The following is a 21,357-nucleotide window of genomic DNA, read 5'->3' as shown; positions in this document are numbered from 1 at the left end:
CACATTGACTCAGAAACAGGGAAGTAAATAAAGAACTGCTGACGAAAGAAAGGATTCCTCCACTTTCTCTGTTCAACCCAATCACTGTCAATATAATAAAACTAAAACTGTTTTTAAGTACATAGAGATGGAATTTTTTTAAAAGACATAATGACATTTTAAAATGTTAATAAAGTTATTCACATATATTTATTAAGTACCTAATATATGAAGATTCAGATCACCATAAATAGTGAAAAAATATCCAAAAGAAAACAAATATCATTTTCCTAAAATTGGCTCTTATTTTTAAAATTCCTTGAAAGATCTTTTAAGTAAAAAGCCAAGTTTTTTAAAAAGTAAAAAAGAATATTTGGGAAAAATCAGAAAAATCATAATGAGAAAGGATTGGCCTTTCCACATATAAAAACATATTATGCTACAACAGTAATTAAAACAATATGGTACCAGAGCATGGAACACTAGAGCATGGAATAGGTGGATAAATCTTTGGAGTAAACTAGAAAACCCAGAAGTAGATTCAAATATTATAGGATAAAAGTGACATTTCGTATCATAGGGTAAAATAGCTTGTTCAATTAATGGTTGTTTACTCATTATCTCTCAGTTATAAAACCATTTATATCTATTCTACTCTGTGATACTAAGTCTGAGATTCTGCAAATTACATTTTCCAGGCTCCTGTACTAGCTGCTTTCTGTAGGGTTCTGCTAATTGGAGTCAGTAGAGGAATGTTAAAAGGTGGGATGGGGAGAAAGATTTCCTTTCTACTTTGTCCTGTTTCTGACAATGTTGCTCCAGTAGTAGCAGTTAGCTGCAGCTCTTGGTTCTTCAGGCCTCCCACAACTAGCCTCATCAAGCTCCCTCAGAGGTACTAGCAGAGGCTGGGCAGTAAGCCCTCTGCAGAGGGATCCCTCCTCTGTAGTCCTATGCACTAGTCATCTTATGTCTTCCCTTTATTTCCTCAGCCCTAGAGGTGATAGCTGCTTCTTGCAGTTACCATCTCGGTTACTTCAGCATTCTCCTTTTACTCTTTTAGGCTTCTAACATCTGTGTGACCAAATCCCTATTAACTCCTTTCTGTTTGAAATATCTAGTGCACTTTCTGTTTTCCTGACTAGACCCTGACTGCTATGAACAGCCATCCACAAAAAAGTAAAGTAACTCACTTTAAGATGAATTTCAGATGGGTTAAATATTTAAATAAGAAAACCTGGGGGGAAAAAGTATTAGAAGAAAATTTGAAAGAAATTTTGTATAATCTAAGAGTAGGAAGGCCTCTCTAATTTTAATCCACATCAGAAGCCATAAAACAAAAGATTGATGTCTGACTAATAATAGTAATAATAAATTCTGCATAACAAAAAGTGCCAAAAGTGAAGTCAAAATAAAAATAATGAGATAGGAAAAAATATTTGATTTACAGCTTGTATTAAAGAGAACTAATTTCTTTGTTATATAAAAAGCTCTCATTAATCAATAAAAGACGAACAATTCAATGGAAAAACAGGCAAAGATAAGAACAGACTAGTCACGGAAAAGGCAATACAAATGTCTCTAACAACATTTGAAGATATTCAACCTCACTCATAAGAGAAATGTAAATTAAAACTACTGGAAAATACCCATTTCACCTATCAGATTGGCAAAGGAATTACAGCATTGAATTGGTAAAACAACTGATAATGTACTGTGTTGGCAGGAATGTGAGAAACCAGGCCTATGAAGGGCAACTTTGCAAAATCTATTGCAAATTTATATACCATTCGACTCAGCAATTTCAATTCTGGGAATTTAATGAAGAGAAATACTCTTACTTGTGTGGTAATATATATGTATAATATATTAATGGAGCATTGATTGTGATAGCAAAAAACTGGGTACAACTTAAATGTCCTGCAACAGGAGACTGCACTATGTACCCAAATATCATACACTCTAAAGTCATCGAAATGAATGTAAAATCTCTATGTGTACTAATAGGGAAAAATTTCCAAGCCATATTTGATATCAGAAAAAGGCTGATTTCAGTACAATATATATATAATATGCTCTCATTTGTGTAAAAAATAAAAAATATAGTATATACTTCCACATATTATACCCTTCTGGAACTTTTAAACCATATGTGTGAATAAACCATTCAAAATTTAAACTAAAATAGTTTTAACATCATTTTTTTTTCTTTTTTTTGAGACAGAGTCTCACTCTGTCACCCAGGTGGGAGTGTAGTGGCACGATCTTGGCTCACTGCAACCTCCACCTCCTGGGTTTAAGCCATTCTCCTGCCTCAGCCTCCTGAGTAACTGGGATTACAGGCACCCGCCACCATGCCCGGCTAATTTTGTATTTTTAGTAGAGACAGAGTTTCACCATGCGGCCAGGCTGGTCTCAAACTCCTGACCTCAAGTGATCCATCCTCCTCGACTTCCCAAAGTGCTGGCATTATAGGTGTGAGCCACCACACCAGGCCAAAAATTTTTAAATACATAAACTTTACCCTTAGAATTCTATTTTGACGTTTTGCCTAATTTTTGAACACAAGTTTACTACTGAATTAGAGCATCGTTCCATCCATACACTTGTCTTGTTTTATAATTACAACATGATTCCTGAGCATGTGATTACAGTAAGACTCTACCTTGGAAAAGATATTGTAGTGACACTTTATCAAAAAATAAAAGTTTCTGAACACCTGGAGAGAACGGAAGTTCTCTCCCCTGAGTCCTTGATGAAATATGCAAGCAAGATCTTTTACGACAAATAATGGAATAAGCTTTTAAGCACTAGCTTAACAGTAGGCGTTTGTATGGAGAGTTGCTTTCTCTACCTAATGACCTTGACTTGGATGTGGAAACAACATAAAAAAATAAAGTAGGACAAAAATCAATGAAGAGAATAAATGCACTATATGCATCAGCCAACCTGGAACACGTACAATCTTAGTGCCTTTTCTTTAAAATCATTTGCATAACACATAACGAAAAAGAATACTCTCCAATAAGAAGAGGCTCCCAACATTATTTAAGATGGGAAATATTCAGGGGACTGCAGACAGGTCAGTATGACAGGACCATAAATTGAGGAGATGTAGTGAAAGATAAGGCTGAAGTGGTGAGCAGTGGTAAGCAGGGGTCAGCCCATGAAAGCCCAAGCAGAAGACAGACTTGATCAATATTGTATTTTAAAAAGCTAACTCTTGCTGTGATCTGGGGAATTAGCCAAAGGGGGACAAGACTGCAGGAAGGGCATACCAGTTAAGAGTCTGTTGCAATAAACCATGTGAGCGGTGGTGAGGATGCCTGAAGTAAAGCAGTGGCAGTGGAGATCATGTCTCTCCAGCTATGTGAGGTCAGGGACTCTGGCTTACTCTTTTACATTCTCTCCATTGCCTGGCATTCCGTAATTGCCTGTCAATTATACCCTGGTTAGTTGAATCCACTATCACGTGATGGTGGTGGATAAGAACGGCCAGCCTGTTGATCTCCTCTCTGCTACAGGTAGACAACAGTGTGGTATCTGTGAAGATAATTGCAATGAGGCAGTGACAGTCAAGAAGGAATGGGATCTTAACAACCACCTGTGTCCTGTCTCACAGGCTACAAAGGGAAGCCTATGTCTCTTAACAATTAGTTCCGGAGAGAGAAAGTGCAGTGTTCAAAGCTTCCCATGCTCAACTCTTTGGTGACCCTGTAAGTGTCTCCCAGTCAGGATTTGTAAGATTCTTTTCAAAGAAGGTCTTTGCTCAGGTATTTTGTAGTCAGTATACTGGGCACTTCAGGCTGACACGTTATGCCAAACCATCTATAAATAAGTCATGTTATGTTTTCACTCATAGGTGGGAATTGAACAATGAGAACACATGGACACAGGAAGGGGAACATCACACACCGGGGCCTGTTGTGGGGTGGGATAGCATTAGGAGATATACCTAATGTTAAATGACGAGTGGATGGGTGCCGCACACCAACATGGCACATGTATACATATGTAACTAACCTGCACGTTGTGCACATGTACCCTAAAACTTAAAGTATAATTTAAAAAAAGTAGTTTGATAAAAAATAAAAAAATAAAAAATAAATAAAAGGCTTATTCAGTACCCAACATAAAGTACCTATTTAATAAATATAAAAAATTCTAAAAAAAAAAAGTCATGTTACATATTGCAAAGATTACATATATGGCACACACTCTGTATGCGACATTGATCTTATCAGCACTTACATGCTTATCCTTTCTAAACTCAAAGCCAGGAATTCACATTCCATTAAAGAACAAAAAGGCATGCATAGTTTGATTACTTCAGAACACGACTCATCTTACACATTGTTTTCAGGTTAAAAAAGTTTGCTAATTAAATATATATGTAAATATAGATACAGATTTTTTTACATAACATATACACACATAAGACACACACACACACACACACACATACATACACACACACACATATATATATAAAATTCCAAGTTGGCAGGAATTATAACATCCCATCTCAGGGCAGACCCATTTAAAATTCAAAAACAGTAATGTTAAGATCCCTTTCCTTCCACTCTTCAAGGATCACTCACTTTCACTGGTGCAAATATGTGTTTTGAGCCTGTGAGATGGTTTCCTTCATCTGCTAAGAAACATGCAAAATCTTGGTTTATAGCTGATTTTCCTCATAAATGAGCTGATCCTCATAGAACCATAGACTTGCAAATGTACTTTCATTATTTCTATTTTTTGAAGGGCAAAGTGACAGCCCAGAGACTGCTAAAATTTGTGCACATTGTTTCATGTTTATTTTCAGGCTCTTGATGAAGAAACGTTTAACATCAGAGTAAGTATTCTAGAGATTAAATGGCTGCTGTTTAGAAAGGTCCATAGACGTCCTTTCCTGCCAATACAAATATATACATTGTTGAAGCACAAGAGTATATCCACAGACAGGATTACATGTTAACTGAAAAGATTCAAGGTACAGTGTTCTTATTTCATCAAAGTGATGTCCTCTTCTGATTATGCACTATATTATCTTTCACTATATTATGCACAGTGAAAGAATTCCAACAATTTTCATCAGTACCCTGCTTTCTCTCTTAAATACAGAGTTTGGAAAAAGTATTTCTCTGTTGACAGCCATACGATATGAGTCACTTTGAGCCCTTGATTGTTTTGAAGCTGGTCTATGACAGGTTGACATAGTAACTATGAGATCGTTTTAAACCCCAGCTGGTCCGGTCAGTTTTGCAAAGAAACATATTCCACCACCTTGTCTGCATTTGTAACCTCACCTGCAAACCTAAAGATACTGCAGGTCACATGAGCTTCAGAACAAACCCTCCACCACCACTACACTAGTAGAGGTCTCCCGAGGATCACCGAGGCCGAAAGGAGGGAAGGTCATGAAGAAGGAAGAACCTAAGAAGGGGCCGTCTGTATCTATAAGTATTAGCCCAGTGACTTTCAAGAGTGTGCCTGAAACTGTTCAGAAGAGAGAAGAGAATAAAAAAGAGGCTAAAGGTTGCACTAGGCACTTGTAAACAATGTCAAGGTGCTAAAAGTTGTAAGTGATGTGGTACAGTGACATTTCACTAATTTTGGTCAATTAAAATTTAAATTCACTATGGTCTAGACATACTGGTCTACATTTTATTCTTAAAAACATTTAATAACTATCTTTTAAAAAGTTTTACATAAATAGTGTATGCCAGCAAAATGCACCTAACTTAAAGTGAAATTTATCTTTTTTTTTAACCACTCAGACTGCATCTTCCCCTTCTTATTCTCCCAAAGGAAGAGAAGATGGGCCATCAATGAAAAACGGTGGTTGCAATGAAGCAACCGATTTCACAGCTAAGGCGAGAGCACTGCACTTCCTCCTCATGCTTTCTGGTACACTCCATGTTCAGAGAAACTTCTCTAGTAACAAACTATGAAAATGGCTCCTCAAAGTATAGAATTTTACTTTATTTTTCAATGTTTTTCAATCACCAGTTTGACAATGGCATTGGCCCGTGTCACCACTGACTTTATTACAATTGATTTCTATTGTTCAGGTTGTTAAACTCCCACTGAGAAGCAAGAAGAAAAGCAAGATGCACTTCAGGAGATAAAGCAGACCTTTGAAGGGAAACCAAACATCAGTTCAAGTTGTGACTTCGAGACCAGAAAAGATATTCCAAGTTTTTGTGAATTTTAAAATTGCTGTTTTGTATGGAAAAAATAAATCCTGTTGGCAAACAATTGATGTTTCCTTTTCTTATCTGTGGAATCGGATTCTCTTTTCCTGTGGGTTTGCTCCTCAGCTTGGACTGCTAAGACAATAGCAGCACATTATTTTACTGCCATACAATAGGCCATTAATATACATTTGTTGGTTTTTTGTGATTTAAAATAATTAGCTTTCAGTCTTTAGCACAAAGTGGAATTATTTAAAAACAAAATGTGAAAACAATGTGATGCCACAGATTTTGGAGATTCATGCTGAAACAAAAGGTCACTGGGTTTGGGGTCAGAAGAGCATGGTACACTTTACAAGGAGGTGCTCTTAACGGAGTTTACTTAAACCCTCTGGGCTTCTGTTCAGACCTCATCTAACCTTTTAGGGTTACTGTGATTATTAAATAAAATAATGAAAATCCTGGCATATATTAGGCAGCACAAGAAGGTCACATGGGCAACACAGACATTATTTTTCTTTTGTCATTTCATATGTTATTTGTTTTTAATCTTTGTATTATGAAAAAGTTTTACGGCCAGGTGCCGTGGCTCAAGCCTGTAATCCCAGCACTTTGGGAGGCCGAGGCGGGCGGATCACGAGGTCAGGAGATCGAGACCATCCTGGCTAACACGGTGAAACCCCGTCTCTACTAAAAATACAAAAAAAAAAATTAGCCGGGCGTGGTGGCGGGCGCCTGTAGTCCCAGCTACTCGGGAGGCTGAGGCAGGAGAATGGCGTGAACCCGGGAGGCGGGGCTTGCAGTGAGCCGAGACAGTGCCACTGCACTCCAGCCTGGGGGACAGAGAAAGACTCCGTCTCAAAAAAAAAGAAAAAAAAAGAAAAAGAAAAAGTTTTAAACATACATCAAAGTAACCTGAAGAGTATAATGCACCATCTATCTCTTCATATGCTTTTTTTGAAAAGGAGGAGTTGCAGCCTTTTAAAGGAAATTCCAGGCATCCTACCATTTCACCCAGCAATCAGGACATTAAGATGACAGTGTTCTCAGAGCAGGAACCAATCTGGTTCCTGGCTGAGAGACAGCTCTGCCACTAACACTGGCACATCTGTGGAAAAAATAGGTAAAGTGATGTAGGTGTTAGGCACTGTGACAGGTAGAAAACAAATCCAGAGTGTTCATCGTGACCTGTTTCCTGTTTCCTTGGAACAGCCTCACTCTTGGTCGCTATGCTGAAGGTTCCGCCAAAGCCAACCCTTTGCATTTAACATGCAATACTTTAGAAAAAAATTGAACTGGAAATATGCCCTTTATTTAAAAAAAAAAAGCCAGTTTATATTTGCCAGTTGCAACTACAAAGTAATTTTCAAAAAGCACCTATCGAAGTGCTTTATAGACGCTGTCTATTCTCAAGAAGTTGTTAATTTAAAATAGTTATTTAAAAGACAAACATGGACAAGTACAAGTCTTGTTAAAAATAGTCAATGTAGAAAAAGATGGAGATGAATTTACCTAAGTGAGGCTATAGGTACCTGAATAGAATGGAGGGAGGAAAGAAGAGCATGTATATAGTCAGAAGAAGGTTAGAAAAAGGTGACCCAAATATTTCATGTCCATATTCCCTAGAGGGTGGGGACCTTTCTGATAATAATTCCATGCCTAAAGAACTGCAGGAGCTTTAATCAATCTAGCTCCCTTAATTTGGAAAGTTTCCAGGCCCCCCAACAGTCTGGTGCTAAAGGCCATGGGAGATTCAGGGATGGGGGAGGGAAGGGTAGGAGATATGTTAGTATGGGAAGGCAGTAGGATCAAGTCAACAGAAGTAGCTTTGACAAAAAGAGACACTTTACTTTTAGTGAAAGGGGAAGTAAAGAAAGGTGAGGCAATGAACAGAGAATTTTTGTTGTGGAAAGAAGTTGAGAAGATCTCAATCTTATAAGTAAAATACTTCTACATCAAAGCATCTGTGGAAGACAAAGAGAGCAAGGATAGGACTGGAAATTATGAAAGAAGTTTGTACTTAACATCTATAAAGCGTTTAAGTGTCCTTTTTCAAAAAAAAAATCAGAACAAAACAAAAAGCCTTTCCCCACCCCTATTTCCTTAGATATAGCCCTGCCATCTATCCACAAACTTGTCAAAAGTGAAGTTTACCCAATCACTTCTAGACACCAGTAGTCTGGTATCAACCCTCACCATTCCTTGGAAAACACACCTTCTAAATGCCGGCTCAATAAATAGCCTGTTGTCAGTTTTCATTCTCCAGCTTTGCAGCAGCATTGAGAACTATGTCTTCCTGAAATTCTCTCCCTCCCTTGCATCCATGACACATCTTCATTCTGATCGCCTTCCTTTCTCTTTAATCATGTCTTGTTTTCTTCTTTGGCCAGTTCTTTTCTCTCTTACCACTCTTAACCATAGATATTTTCTAAGATAATCTCCTTGGTGTTAATTTTTCCTTCTATTCTCTTATCCCTTTGCTTCAAACATGGTCTCTTCAGATTAGTACCTTGTTTGTTTTTCTATATCCACTCTGGTCAATACAGTAGCCACTAGCCACAAGTGGCGACTTAAATTTAATTAACATTAAATAAAATTTAAAATTTAGTTCCTTAGCCTTATTAGCTACATTTCAAGAGTTTGCAAACCACATGTGTCTAATGGCTACCCTATAGGACAAGGCATATATAGAACATTTCCTTCTTCAAATAAAGTTCTATTGTACAGCACAGGTCTAGACCTTATCTCTCCCAAGCTTCAAATCTGGCAGTGTCTTCTGGAATCACAAATTCATCATGCCCCAAGTCCTACTCCACTTAACATACATTTCTCATACCAGTTATCTGTACAAACTAATTTTAATTGAAAATGCTCCAGGTAAAAAGAGCACATCCCCAAATAATTGGGAAATATTTGTACAGGTAAGTTGTAATATTTATATATAATTTAGTTTACTAAATGGAGACCATTTTCACTGAGGAAAATGTAGGCTGCAGCCATTTAGGGGGAAATCTCCATCTTTCACATATTACCCTTATGGGGTATTTTCCCATGACCAGATTCCTGTAAAATAATAAAAGGATTTATGAGAGATTTTCTTTATTAATATGTCTTTTTTTACATTTCTCAATAAAACTAAAGTTCTTCCCTACAACACCAATGAGGACATTATTCTCACTGCAGGAAAGCCAACTTTCTGATTCTATTAGGAGTCCTAAAAGTATTCTGCCTGAAACAATGAAAATCAGACAACAAAGCTCTTTGCCAAAATACGAACAATACTACTGGACACATGAGATTCTGAAGCATTGTATTCAACAAAGAATCAGATCTGGTCCTGATTTTAATCAGAAAGCAACCTGTCTCTCTGTTGCCTCCTAAACTTAGCAAAGACATGCCATTCTCAGCACGCTGACCATTTTGATGGTGTGAGGTTTCACTGGGCAGCCTCGCTCAGGGTGACCTCAGCCTGAGATTCTAAAGACGGAGCATATTAAGTGCAGGTGAGTCATCAATTTAAAAAGCCATAGAGAGTAACTAAAAGCCTCATTCTTCAGAAGCACAGGGACTCTACTGGAGGCCTTCCCATGTGACAAATGGAACTCATTTAGAAAAAGAAAAGCCATCTTTAAAGAAAAAGGTGATAAATGGTACCCCTGAAGGATAAGCCTATTGTTCTTGGTTGCACAAGTAATTCCATCTGAACTGATTATCACCATTCCCAGTGGAGTTATGACATCTCTTGTTAAAAACGACAGAAAAGTAGAATCATAGTATTGTAGTAGGAATATCATTGTAAATATTTATGACCATTACTGTTAATTCAATAACATTATATATTATGATACTTATACTTTTCCTATATAATTCAGTGTTTTGCAGATGTTAAAAATATTAATCTTATGACTGTCTCATAGGGTGTATAAATATTAGAACATTTCAAGATTAATCACCAGTTACTAATAGACTAACAATGATATGCCTAACCCTTTTCTAGATATAATGAGGCACGTGAAAGATGCAGAAGACACAGCTTCTCTCAGAAAGTTTTTTTGGGCAACAAGGTGTAAGTACATAAAATACTCAGGGAATGTGGGTGTATGAAGTGCTATGGTTCACTTCATGAAGGATCAATATAGGATTTCATGGCAGGAGAAAGATAAGCATTGGGGAGCAAGTCATTAGGAAATGCTTCACAGAGGAGGTAAGCCTTCAGTGGCCCCTAAAGAAATATTGAATAGGGCCGAGTGTAGTTGTTCATGCCTATAACCCTAGCACTTTGGGAGGCTGAGATGGGAGGATTATTTGAACTCAGGAGTTCAAGACCAGCATGGGCAACATAGTGAGACCCCATCTCCACAAAAATTCAAAAAAATTAGCCAAGTGTGGTGGTGCATGCCTACATTCCCAGCTACATAAGGGGCTGAGGCAAGAGGATCCCTTGAGTTCAGGAGATTGAGGCTGCAGTGAGCTGTGCATGTCACTGTTCTCCTGGGCACAAAGGAAGACTCTGTCCCACAAAAAAAAATAGAAAAAGAAAAAGAAATATTGACTGGTACAGGAGGAAAGTATGGGATAGGACAAAAATAAAAACATATTCTGAATTTCCTTGAGAGCCCCAATTTATGTCTTGCAAGTATTTTAAGATTGTATGTGAGTATAGGGAAAAAATGTAGAGACTGCCTGATTAGATAGGAATGGTCACGTTAAGTAGCTCTAAAGATGAGATTTCATAGCTAAGAGGGAGATTTTTCTGACCAGTTTAAGCAATTTAGACTTCTATCTGATAAGGTGTAGGGACCTCTTCTAAATTCCTAAGCAACAGATAAAATGATCAGAGAAACACTTCAGAAAAAGTAGTTTGGCAGCAGTTATCCAGTTATCTACTGACCTTCTAGTCCCCAACGCTCATATTTGTTAGATGACACAGACTTGCACTCCACTCCAAATCCTGCCATAATCCTAGGAGATTTCAACTTTTAATGGGAGATTTAGCCAATGTCCTAGCTTCACCATTTCTTGACCTCATTAATTCCAATTGCTTTCACTTCCATTCCCAGGACCACACCCAAGACCCTGCATTAGTTAAAGCTGTGCCACATAGCATGCATCTATAGTCCTAGGCACTTGAGAGGCTGAGGTGGGGGGATCACTTGAGCCCAGGAGTTGAAGGCTGCAGTGAGCTGATTGTGCCACTGCCACTGCCCATGGCCTGAGCAATATAGCAAGATTGTCCCTAAAAACAAAACAAAACAAAACAACACTGCCATACCAGAAACTCTAAATGCAAATAGCTCAAATTCCAGTTTTTCCAGCCCTCTCTTGCCTGTCCTGCCACTGGCCTGCTCACTTCTCCCAAGATCTCGTCCTGCTGGGCACTGTCTCACCAACACATTCTACTTTCTTATACCACTGTCTTTTCACTGCACCCACTTGGAAACTGCAACCCTAGATCCAGTGCTATAAAATATGTCTCCCCCTTTACACGCAGGCTTCTAAACAGACTGCTGCCACTACAAATGCATGGTCTCTCCCTGCTGAATCCTAAATTTCACCCATTAGTGCTTGTATTTGTACATAATCACCTTTCTTTAGCATTTCCCTCTGCAACAATTCAGCATGTACATAATCATCCTCAGGACCGCCACTCACTTTCAGCAGACCATAACTTTGTTCCTTGATGAGAAAGCTGAGGCTTTAGGGGGATCTATCTCAACTGCCCGCCCCTCAGCTGCAAATGTTAGCCCCACTCATCTTTCCTCCTTCCATCACAGAGGAAGGGCCTCCTTCCTTTTCAACCACCAAAACCAAGTTCAACCCAAAATCATACTTTTGATTCACCACTTCCTATATCCTCCAAGATGCTGTCATCAAAAATTCTCTTTTCTACATCCTTGACTCTGCTTTTTTCTTGTCCTGCAACCTCTTAATCTGTAAACACAGTAAAGTGTCTTTCCCTCAGTTGACCTGAGTTTCCCTCTAGCTACTGTCTTCTTTCTATGCCTTTCTCATTCAAACTTTTCCAAATAACATCTATATTGGCTAAGCTTAGTAACGACAACAACCCCAGAAGGTAGGAAACGTCCCCATTAGAACACATGGGGAGTAAACAGAGGCCCAGAGTCAACATTAATAAAGTCAACTACCAAACCTTTTTGATTCTATCATATTTCCCCATAGGACTTGGCATTCAAGTCACACTGTTTTGGTCTTTTACTTTTTAATAATCCCATGTTTCACTTAAAGCTTCAAAGTAGAGAAAAGCAACGTGTAATTTCAAATCAGGAAGCCAACAAATGTAGGCCTGAAGGCTTACTCTGTACCACACAATTAATTTCCACTAAGCTAAAGAAGGGGGAAAATTGGCTTCTCTGGCTATGTAAAACAACAACAACAACAAACAAACAAAAAATCCAGAAAATCTAATTATTACTAAAAAAGAAAAAAAAGTAAGAAAGTTTTTCTAAATTATTTACTTAACTTCCCTTCACTTTGTTATAAATAAAGTTTCCGTGCCGCAAAAGAAATAGCACTCGAATATAAAATTTTCTTTTTAATTCTCAGCAAGGCAAGTTACTTCTATAAAAGGGTGCGCCCTTACAGATAGAGCAATGGTGAGTGCACACTTGGACAAGGGAGGGGAAGGGGTTCTTATCCCTGACACACGTGGCCCCTGCTGCTGTGTCGTTCCCCTATTGGCTAGGGTTAGACCGCACAGGCTGAACCAATTCTGATCGGCTAATTTAAAGGACTGACGGGGGTGAGTGGTTTGTGGTTTGGTGGGAAAAATGGTTATGACAGAGCAGACAATCGGAATGAGTCAGGGTGGAGCAGGTAATCGGAATGAGTCAGGGTGGAGCAGATAATTGAAAAAGATTGCTTTACGAGGAAGTTAAGTTTAAAAGTAGAAGGCAAAGAATTGAACATATTGACATATTGATTCTCTGAAAAGAAATTAGAACTCATATCTAACAACTTCTCAACCCACTGAAAATGGGCTTAACCTCACTAAAACTGCTCTGACAAATGTTCCCAATGAAATTAAAATTAACAAACCCAAAGAATGCCCTTTAGTCCTGTCTGATGGGGCCTTTCTGCTGATTTGACTAACTGAACCTCTCTTCTTGATACTCTTTCATCTTTACTCCCCTGACTTCTGCATCACTCTACTCCCCTGGAATCCTGACACCTTCTGACTATTTTGTGGGAAAGGAGGACCTCTTATTTGTAGTCTGTAAATGGAGGTGTCGTTTTACCTCCACAAAATACTACTTCAGTAAAGCCAGACTATTCACGGATGAACATGGCCCAGACTTTCTCACCCACCGTTTGATTCTGCTTATGTTGGCCCCTATGCTCATCTCTATCTGCCCAAAACCCACCAGTTCTTCAAAGTCCAAATTTTTAGTGAAGCTCCCATATTTTCATAATCTTTCCTTCCTTTGTACTCCTGTAATTTATATTGCAATTACCCAATACAATACTCATTCCTGTATATTCTCATCTATTCATCTATTCTACCAAGTCATGAACTCTTTCTTTATGATTCTTGTAATATCTAGTGCCTAAAACCATACTTGACACATAGTAGGAGCCCATCAAATACAAGTATTATGATTATGTGTCTTTACATTCCTCAAATCTCTTGAATAGCAATGTTTCTTTTTTTGTTTTTTTTTTTTAGATGGAGTCTTGTTCTGTCACCCAGGCGGGAGTGTAGTGGTGCAACCTCGGCTCACTGCAACCTCCGCCTCCCAGGTTGAAGCGATTGTCCTGCCTCAGCCTCCTGAGTAGCTGGGATTACAGGCACACACCACCACATCCAGCTAATTTTTGTCTTTTTAGTAGAGACAGGGTTTCACCATGTTGGTCAGGCTGGTCTCAAACTCCTGACTTTGTGATCCACCCGCCTCGGCCTCCAAAAGTGTTGGGATTACAGGCGTGAGCCACCGCACCTGGCCTCAGCAACGTTTCTTAAATATTGTAAGATCAATCCATTTTGAATTAATTATTTATTAATTAAAGCCCAGAGAATGAATGAACTCTTCTTGGTAAGAAAGAAGCACATATAGGAGGCTCACCTATAGTAGGTGATGAAGAGGAAAAGAGAAACTAATAAACAATATTTTGAAAAATGGCTGGGAACCCCAAAAGAATGTGTTTATGAGTTAAGAAGTTACGGAATAGAAGAAGCTTCTAACAATCCACAGACAAATTACCTATTTTATAATTTTTTTTTTTTTTTTTTTTTTTTTTGAGACAGAGTCTCGCTCTGTTGCCCAGGCTGGAGGGCAGTGGCACTATCTCGGCTCACTGCAAGCTCCGCCTCCCAGGTTCATGCCATTATCCTGCCTCCGCCTCCCAAGTAGCTGGGACTACAGGAACCTGCCACCACGCCCGGCTAATTTTTTTGTATTTTTAGTAGAGATGGGGTTTCACCATGTTAGCCAGGATGGTCTCACTCTCCTGACCTCGTGATCTGCCCACCTCGGCCTCCCAAAGTGCTGGGATTACAGGCGTGAGCCACCGCGCCCGGCCTTATAAATTATTTTTGAAGTATACAACACCTTTTCTGTCACTCATTCAGAATGAAGAGAGATTTCTCAATGTGTCAATGACTTTGTCTCTGACTTAGCCTGGAAAATACCAACGCCAAGTGGAATGGTGGTGCACTATCCAGCTGTGTAATCTAGTTTACTCTGTGCCTCCTTATACACAGGCAGAAGGGAGCTAACTATAACAACAAAAGGAAAAATAATGAAACCAAATTTAGTTCATTTTTTTCTAAAATGTAGCCAAGTAAAAATATCAAGGGAATTTATTATATAAAATGGCTATTTTTTTGCATCAAGGAAAAAGAATTAATTTGTCCCTTGTTCTTGAATCATTCTACATGAATATCCTTTTGCCAGATCTTCTATGTTATGGCTTTTTGATATGAGTACCATTTCTTTCAAACTTTTGTCATTTTTAGTACAGCCAAGTTTACTCACTTTTTAAAAGTGCTATTTTGGGACTAACACAAGGGGAAATTAATCATGGTGCCCAAATGATGGGCCAGGGGTACTATTTTATTACTTTCAGTTTAAACTGGGAAATACGCAACTGGTTTTTCACCTACAGAATAAGAATGTTCCAATTTATTAGAAAGTAATTGGTATTGGAAGCAGTCACTGACAGAAGTATAATAACGGAAACCATCCCAGCTACTTCACACAGGCAATGCAGGCCAGTCATTGTGTTGAGATGACAGGCCTGCATCTGCAGAGGTGTGGCTTGAAAAGTCTGAAAAATGACCCTCTTCAAGACAAGGGTCACATTACTGGTTCTAGACAAGACTTTCTAAAATGCAAAATCTCTAGTAGATGCAACTGCATTTCTAATACATATCCATTAAAAGTGCACTTCAGGAGTTCATGGGATACCTAGATTGGCAAACAAAACAGCAAATGTGCATATTTTGCAAAAAGCCAAGGCATACAATAAAGGTCATGTTGTTTATAATATTGGCTCAACAATTTTCCATAGATCACTTAACAGTTAACAAAAGTGACAGGGCACTGGTGTACCAGAAAACACACAGAATTGTCTACAGTGTCCAAAATGTTGGATATAGAGTTGGAGAGAATGAGAGAGATCAAAAAAGGAGTCTGTAAAGGAGAAAATTGGCAATGACAAGCCTGAAGGAACTTCCATCTCCTCCTTTTCCCCAAGTCACTTTTAAGGTATACCTAGTATGGGCAGACTTGATCTTATCCTATCTCCCAAAACTATAAGCTATTTTCTTTGTGTGTCACCCTATTTCTTTCTACCTGGAGATGTGATCCCCCAAAGCCTGTACTGTTACACAACTCCAGAAGACACCATCTTTAGAGTAGTGAATATGAAGCCCCCCCAGAATTGTGCAGTACCCAGCTCACATGGCCCTGTGGCATCCCTGCCTGCTGCCATTTTAGTCATCATCTAGATTGTACCAAACTTTGAGGCTCAGATCCCATTTCGTCTCCCTGGTGTAAAAAAAAAAAAAAAAAAAAAAAAAAAAAAAAACCTTAAATTTCTCTTACCTAAAAAGTTTCATCTTTTCACAAAATAGCTTCAGCCTGTGAGTTTACTTTAAAGAAAGTCTGGAGGCCAAGAATAAATGAAAGGGCCTGGAGCCCAACTTCCCTTGAACCTCAATAGAATGTAAGTGATATAATGGGAAGGACATTCAACAGAAGGATAGGAAATTTGGATCTAGAACTCTACATTGCTGTGCGACCTCGGGCAAGTCACAAAACTCGTATGTGAGTTTCATATTTGTAATATAAAGGAGGTGAGGTAGATAAGATACTTTAAAGGCGCCTTAGAGTTCTAATATTTTATAGAACCTTGAAACCTCCTTTGCAAAGATTATGACAGTGAGAGGACTCCAGCATGGCTGACTCTATCTTGCTTCTAGCCTCACAAGCAGGCTGACCTCACTCACTCCTGGGTATAGGCCAAGCTAACCATGGGAAGAATTTAGTTTATAGTTTAACTTGGAAGCAAGGATGATAGTAATCCCTCCTAAAACTAACCCCTTCCTTGCTCAGGGACCTATAACTAATGAAAAACCATGAAGTTAGGATTATGGGAGGGGCCTGAATTCTGCTAAAATGTAGGCATAGTTTCTATAATGCCTTACTGCTCAGGAACCATGTGGCCAGAGATCACAAGATTTGTGACTTCTCCAATTGCTCCTATAGATAACACCACTATTGTAGAACTTAAGATTGGCGTTTTGAGATGTTTTTCAGATTTTTGAATTCTGGCAACTGACTGACCCCACCTGGACCCATGACTCCTGACTCAACCAGTCCTATGGCCCCCACCCGGAAATGGACTCAGCTCACAAGAACTGTTTTCCACACCCCTATAATACCATCCCCAACCAATCAGCAGCACCTATTCCCTATCCCCTTGCCCACCAAATTATCCATAAGACCTTAGCCTCTGAGTTCTCAGGGAGACTGACTTGAGTAATAACTCCAATCTTTCCACTTGGCCAGCCTTGTGTTAAACCATTTTTCTACTGTAATACCACAGTATCAGTGAGTTGATTTTGTCTATGTAGCAGGCAGGAAGTACCCATCAGGCAATTATAACCTCAGAACACCACCTCCAGAGTAAGGGCATCTGACTCATATACAGTCACCCCATAAAGAGAGAGCAATAGGTGGTCTTTGGAGATCTGGGAGACAACTCACTAAATGCTCCATACATATCAAGCCAGATGACACATAGGTCTAAGCTGAGAGTAACTTATCTCATAAGGCATAGTCCTGCTTCTCCTCTCAGCACCAGCCATTCAGAAAGATTTTTTTTTTTTCTTATCTCTAGTCCGGCAAACCTAGCACATAACTTCCACATTTTTTTTGAGATTTTTTTTTTTTTATTATTATACTTTAAGTTCTGGGATATATTTGCAGAACATGCAGGTTTGTTACATAGGTATACATGTGCCATGGTGGCTTCCTGCACCCATCAACCCTTCATCCACATTAGGTATTTCTCCTAATGCTATCCACTCCCTTGCCCCGCAACCTCTGACAGGCCCCAGTGTGTGATGTTCCCCTTGCTGTGCCCATATGTTTTCATTGTTCAACTCTCACTTATGAGTGAGAACATGTGGTGTTTGGTTCTCTGTTCCTGTGTTAGTTTGCTGAGAACGATGGTTTCCTGCAAAGGATGTGAACTCATTCTTTTTTATGGCTGCATAGTATTCCATGGTGTATATGTGCCACATTTTCTTTATCCAGTCTAACATTGATGGCATTTGGGTTGGTTCCAAGTTTGCTATTTTGTTGGTTCCATTTTTTGCTATTGTGAATAGTGGTGAAATAAACATATGTGTGCATGTGTCTTTATAGTAGAATGATTTATAATCCTTTGGGTATATACCCAGTAATGGGATTGCTGGGTCAAATGGTACTTCTGGTTCTAGATCCTTGAGGAATCGCCACACTGTCTTCTACATTGGTTGAGCTAATTTACACTCCCACCAACAGTGTAAGAGCTTTCCTATTTCTCCACATCCTCTCCAGGATCTGTTGTTTCCTGGCATTTTAATGATTGCCATTCTAACTAGCGTGAGATGGTATCTCATTGTTGTTTTGATTTGCATTTGTCAAATGACCAGTGATGATGAGCTATTTATCATATGTTTGTTGGCCACATAAATGTCTTCTTTTGAAAAATGTCTGTTCATATCTTTTGCCCACTTTTTGATGGGGTTGTTTTTTTCTTGTAAACTTGTTTAAGTTCCTTGTAGATTCTGGATATTAGCCCTTTGTCAGATGGATAGATTGCAAAAATTTTCTCCCATTCCGTAGGTTGCCTGTTCATGCTGATGGTCATTTCTTTTGCTGTGCAGAAGCTCTTTAGTTTAATTAGATCCCATTTGTCAATTTTGGCTTTTGTTGCCATTGCTTTTGGTGTTTTAGTCATGAAGTCTTTGCCCATGCCTATGTCCTGAATGGTATTGCCTAGGCTTTCTTCTAGGACTTTTATGGTTTTAGGTCTTATGTTTAAATCTTTAATCAATCTTAAGTTAATTTTTGTATAAGGTGTAAGGAAGGGAATCCAGTTTCAGTTTCCTGCATATGGCTAGCCTGTTTTCCCAACACCATTTATTAAATAGGAAATCCTTTCCCCATTGCTTGTTTTTGTCAGATTTGTCAAAGATCAGATAGTTGTAGATGTGTGGTGCTATTTCTGAGGCCTCTGTTCTGTTTCACTGGTCTATATATCTGTTTTGGTACCAGTATCATGATGTTTTGTTTCCTGTAGACTTGTAGTATAGTTTGAAGTCAGGTAGCATGATGCCTCCAGCTTTGTTCTTTTTGGTTAGGATTGTCTTGGCTATGCGGGCTCTTTTTTGGTTCCATATGGAATTTAAAGTAGTTTTTTCCAATTCTGTGAAGAAAGTCAGTGGTAGCTTGATGGGAACAGCATTGAATCTATAAATTACTTTGGGCAGTATGGCCATTTTCACGATATTGATTCTTCCTATCCATGAGCATGGAATGTTTTTCCATTTGTTTGTGTCCTCTCTTATTTCCTTGAGCAGTGGTTTGTAGTTCTCCTTGAAGAAGTCCTTCACATCCCTTGTAAGTTGTATTTCTAGGTATTTTATTCTCTTTGTAGCAATTGTGAATGGGAGTTTGCCTGTGATTTGACTCTGTTTGTCTATTATTGGTGTATCAAAATGCTTGTGATTTTTGCATATTGATTTTGTACCTTGAGACTGCTGAAGTTGCTTATCAGCTTAAGGAGTTTTTGGGCTGAGGTGATGGAGTTTTCTAAATATACAATCATGTTATCTGCACACAGAGATAATTTGACTTCCTCTCTTCCTATTTGAATACGCTTTATTTCTTTCTCTTGCCTGATTGCCCTGGCCAGAACTTCCAATACTATCTTGAATAGGAGTGGTGAGAGGGCATCCTTATCTTGGCCGGTTTTCAAAGGGAATGCTTCCAGCTTTTGCCCATTCAGTATGATGGCTGATAACTTCTACATTTTTACCAGTCCACTCACATTTGCTAATGTTAACTCCCTCCCACTCTTAGCTACAACACCTCCCATATGACAATGCTACTAGAAGACGTGTCTACTACTACAAGAATATATATCTATAGTTCTAAATATAGGAGCATTCTCATTTTAAACATATCTAACATAGCTAAATCTGCATTTACAAGGACATATGTTTATATATATGGAATTGTATATGTGTGTGTGCATATATATATGGAATAGATTGTCTGCTTTGCAAATGAATTCACCAGGGAATTCCTTAAAATACCAGGTCCTTCATTATCCTTCTCTTCACTGCCTCCCACATAAATGATGTCTTGCACTTTTTACTTATTGATAGCTGCTCAAGAATATATCTATTGTGTAATGTAGGTATATTGTATTTATAAAGATTAACGGAAAGCAAAATGCATTTATTTGGAGCCGTCTGACTAATTTCTTTAATATTTCAGAAGTGTGAGTTTATATTTTGCATATCTAAGATCTGAAACCTTATCTAGCACCACTATGAACACAAAAACCACATGAATCTTAAATACTTTCCAGAGTTCACCATGATGTAACAGCATTATGCAGAAATTAGAGTCTGCAAGAGCCACGGGCTTCCTAAGAGCTTTTATGGATGGAGAAATGTGAGCTAATGATGTTGTTTTGTGAAGGTTTCTAAGGCAAAAATTGTTTTTTTCACTCAGGTCAATAGCTTTCGGCTGGGGGCAGCTTAAAAGGTAAAGTAATTCTGCCTCTGTACACAACCAATGTTAATAGACAAAAACACTAACCACATTTCTGGGAGTGGTGAAGCTATTTTTAGTAACAGTGGCTGCTCTAGAAAATTTTATCTTTTGCTGTGAAATGCCAATGTGATTTTCCTCAGTCTGTAAATGGTAAGCTCAATCATGTTTGTTTGTTTAAACTTGAGTTTTGTATGTTGTTTGTTGTTCTTTACCCCAGGGATTTCCTTATCTGTATGCACACACAGATGATAACAGGAACAGAGTGACCCACCCTAGTTTAGAGTAGGTTGCCAATTATCTCTCTAAAGCTAACAGCACCCATAAGCCAACAAGGATTTTATTTCATGCAATTGTTAAAGTAATTACTTTTGCACCAACCTAATAGTATTCCTTCAAAGCCTCATGCAAGCTAAGAAACTAATAAAAACAAAAATGAAAACAGTAGCTCCACTCTTTAAGTCATCTTCTCCAAAAAAAAAAAAAAAAAAAAGTATTGTTCCTCTACTTCCAGAAATATAATTGTTCAGGGCTCAGAAACTCAGAAGAATCCTGACTTCCTGCCTGCCTCCTGGGTCCCTAGAAACATAGACTTAATGGGAAGGAGGGACCTGGCTCATGGCAACTAAATAAGATTAGTGGGGGTGGGCAGAGGAAAGAGCATAGGACGAAGAATCAGGAAGCCTGAGATGAGATCTGGACAAACCTTCAATCCTTCTAGACCTCAGATTCTTCATTTATAAAATACAGATGATACCCACATTTTTATTGTGATCATACGAGATAGTAGATGTGAAAATGCTTAGGAAACTATTAGGTTCTTCATAATGAATGCAATGCTCTGCTTATTTGTGTGCATCTCAATTCCTATGATGTTGTAGAATATTGAGGCT

At 38.5% G+C, this 21,357-nt stretch overlaps 1 protein-coding gene and 1 non-coding gene across 5 annotated transcripts in view; both read right to left on the bottom strand.

Annotated features, from left to right (window-relative positions):
• Positions 1–21,357, bottom strand: part of FILIP1 (filamin A interacting protein 1) — a 264,825-nt gene that overhangs the window by 102,080 nt on the left and 141,388 nt on the right. The window lies entirely within an intron of this gene.
• On the bottom strand, positions 5,748–5,955 carry LOC129478227 (small nucleolar RNA U3). The gene has a single exon (XR_008656363.1). It is a non-coding gene; the product is annotated as a small nucleolar RNA U3 (small nucleolar RNA).

Source organism: Symphalangus syndactylus, chromosome 2 (assembly GCF_028878055.3).
Source record: "Symphalangus syndactylus isolate Jambi chromosome 2, NHGRI_mSymSyn1-v2.1_pri, whole genome shotgun sequence".
NCBI classification, from domain to species: Eukaryota; Metazoa; Chordata; class Mammalia; order Primates; family Hylobatidae; genus Symphalangus; species Symphalangus syndactylus.
This window is presented reverse-complemented; position numbering and strand designations above follow the sequence as displayed.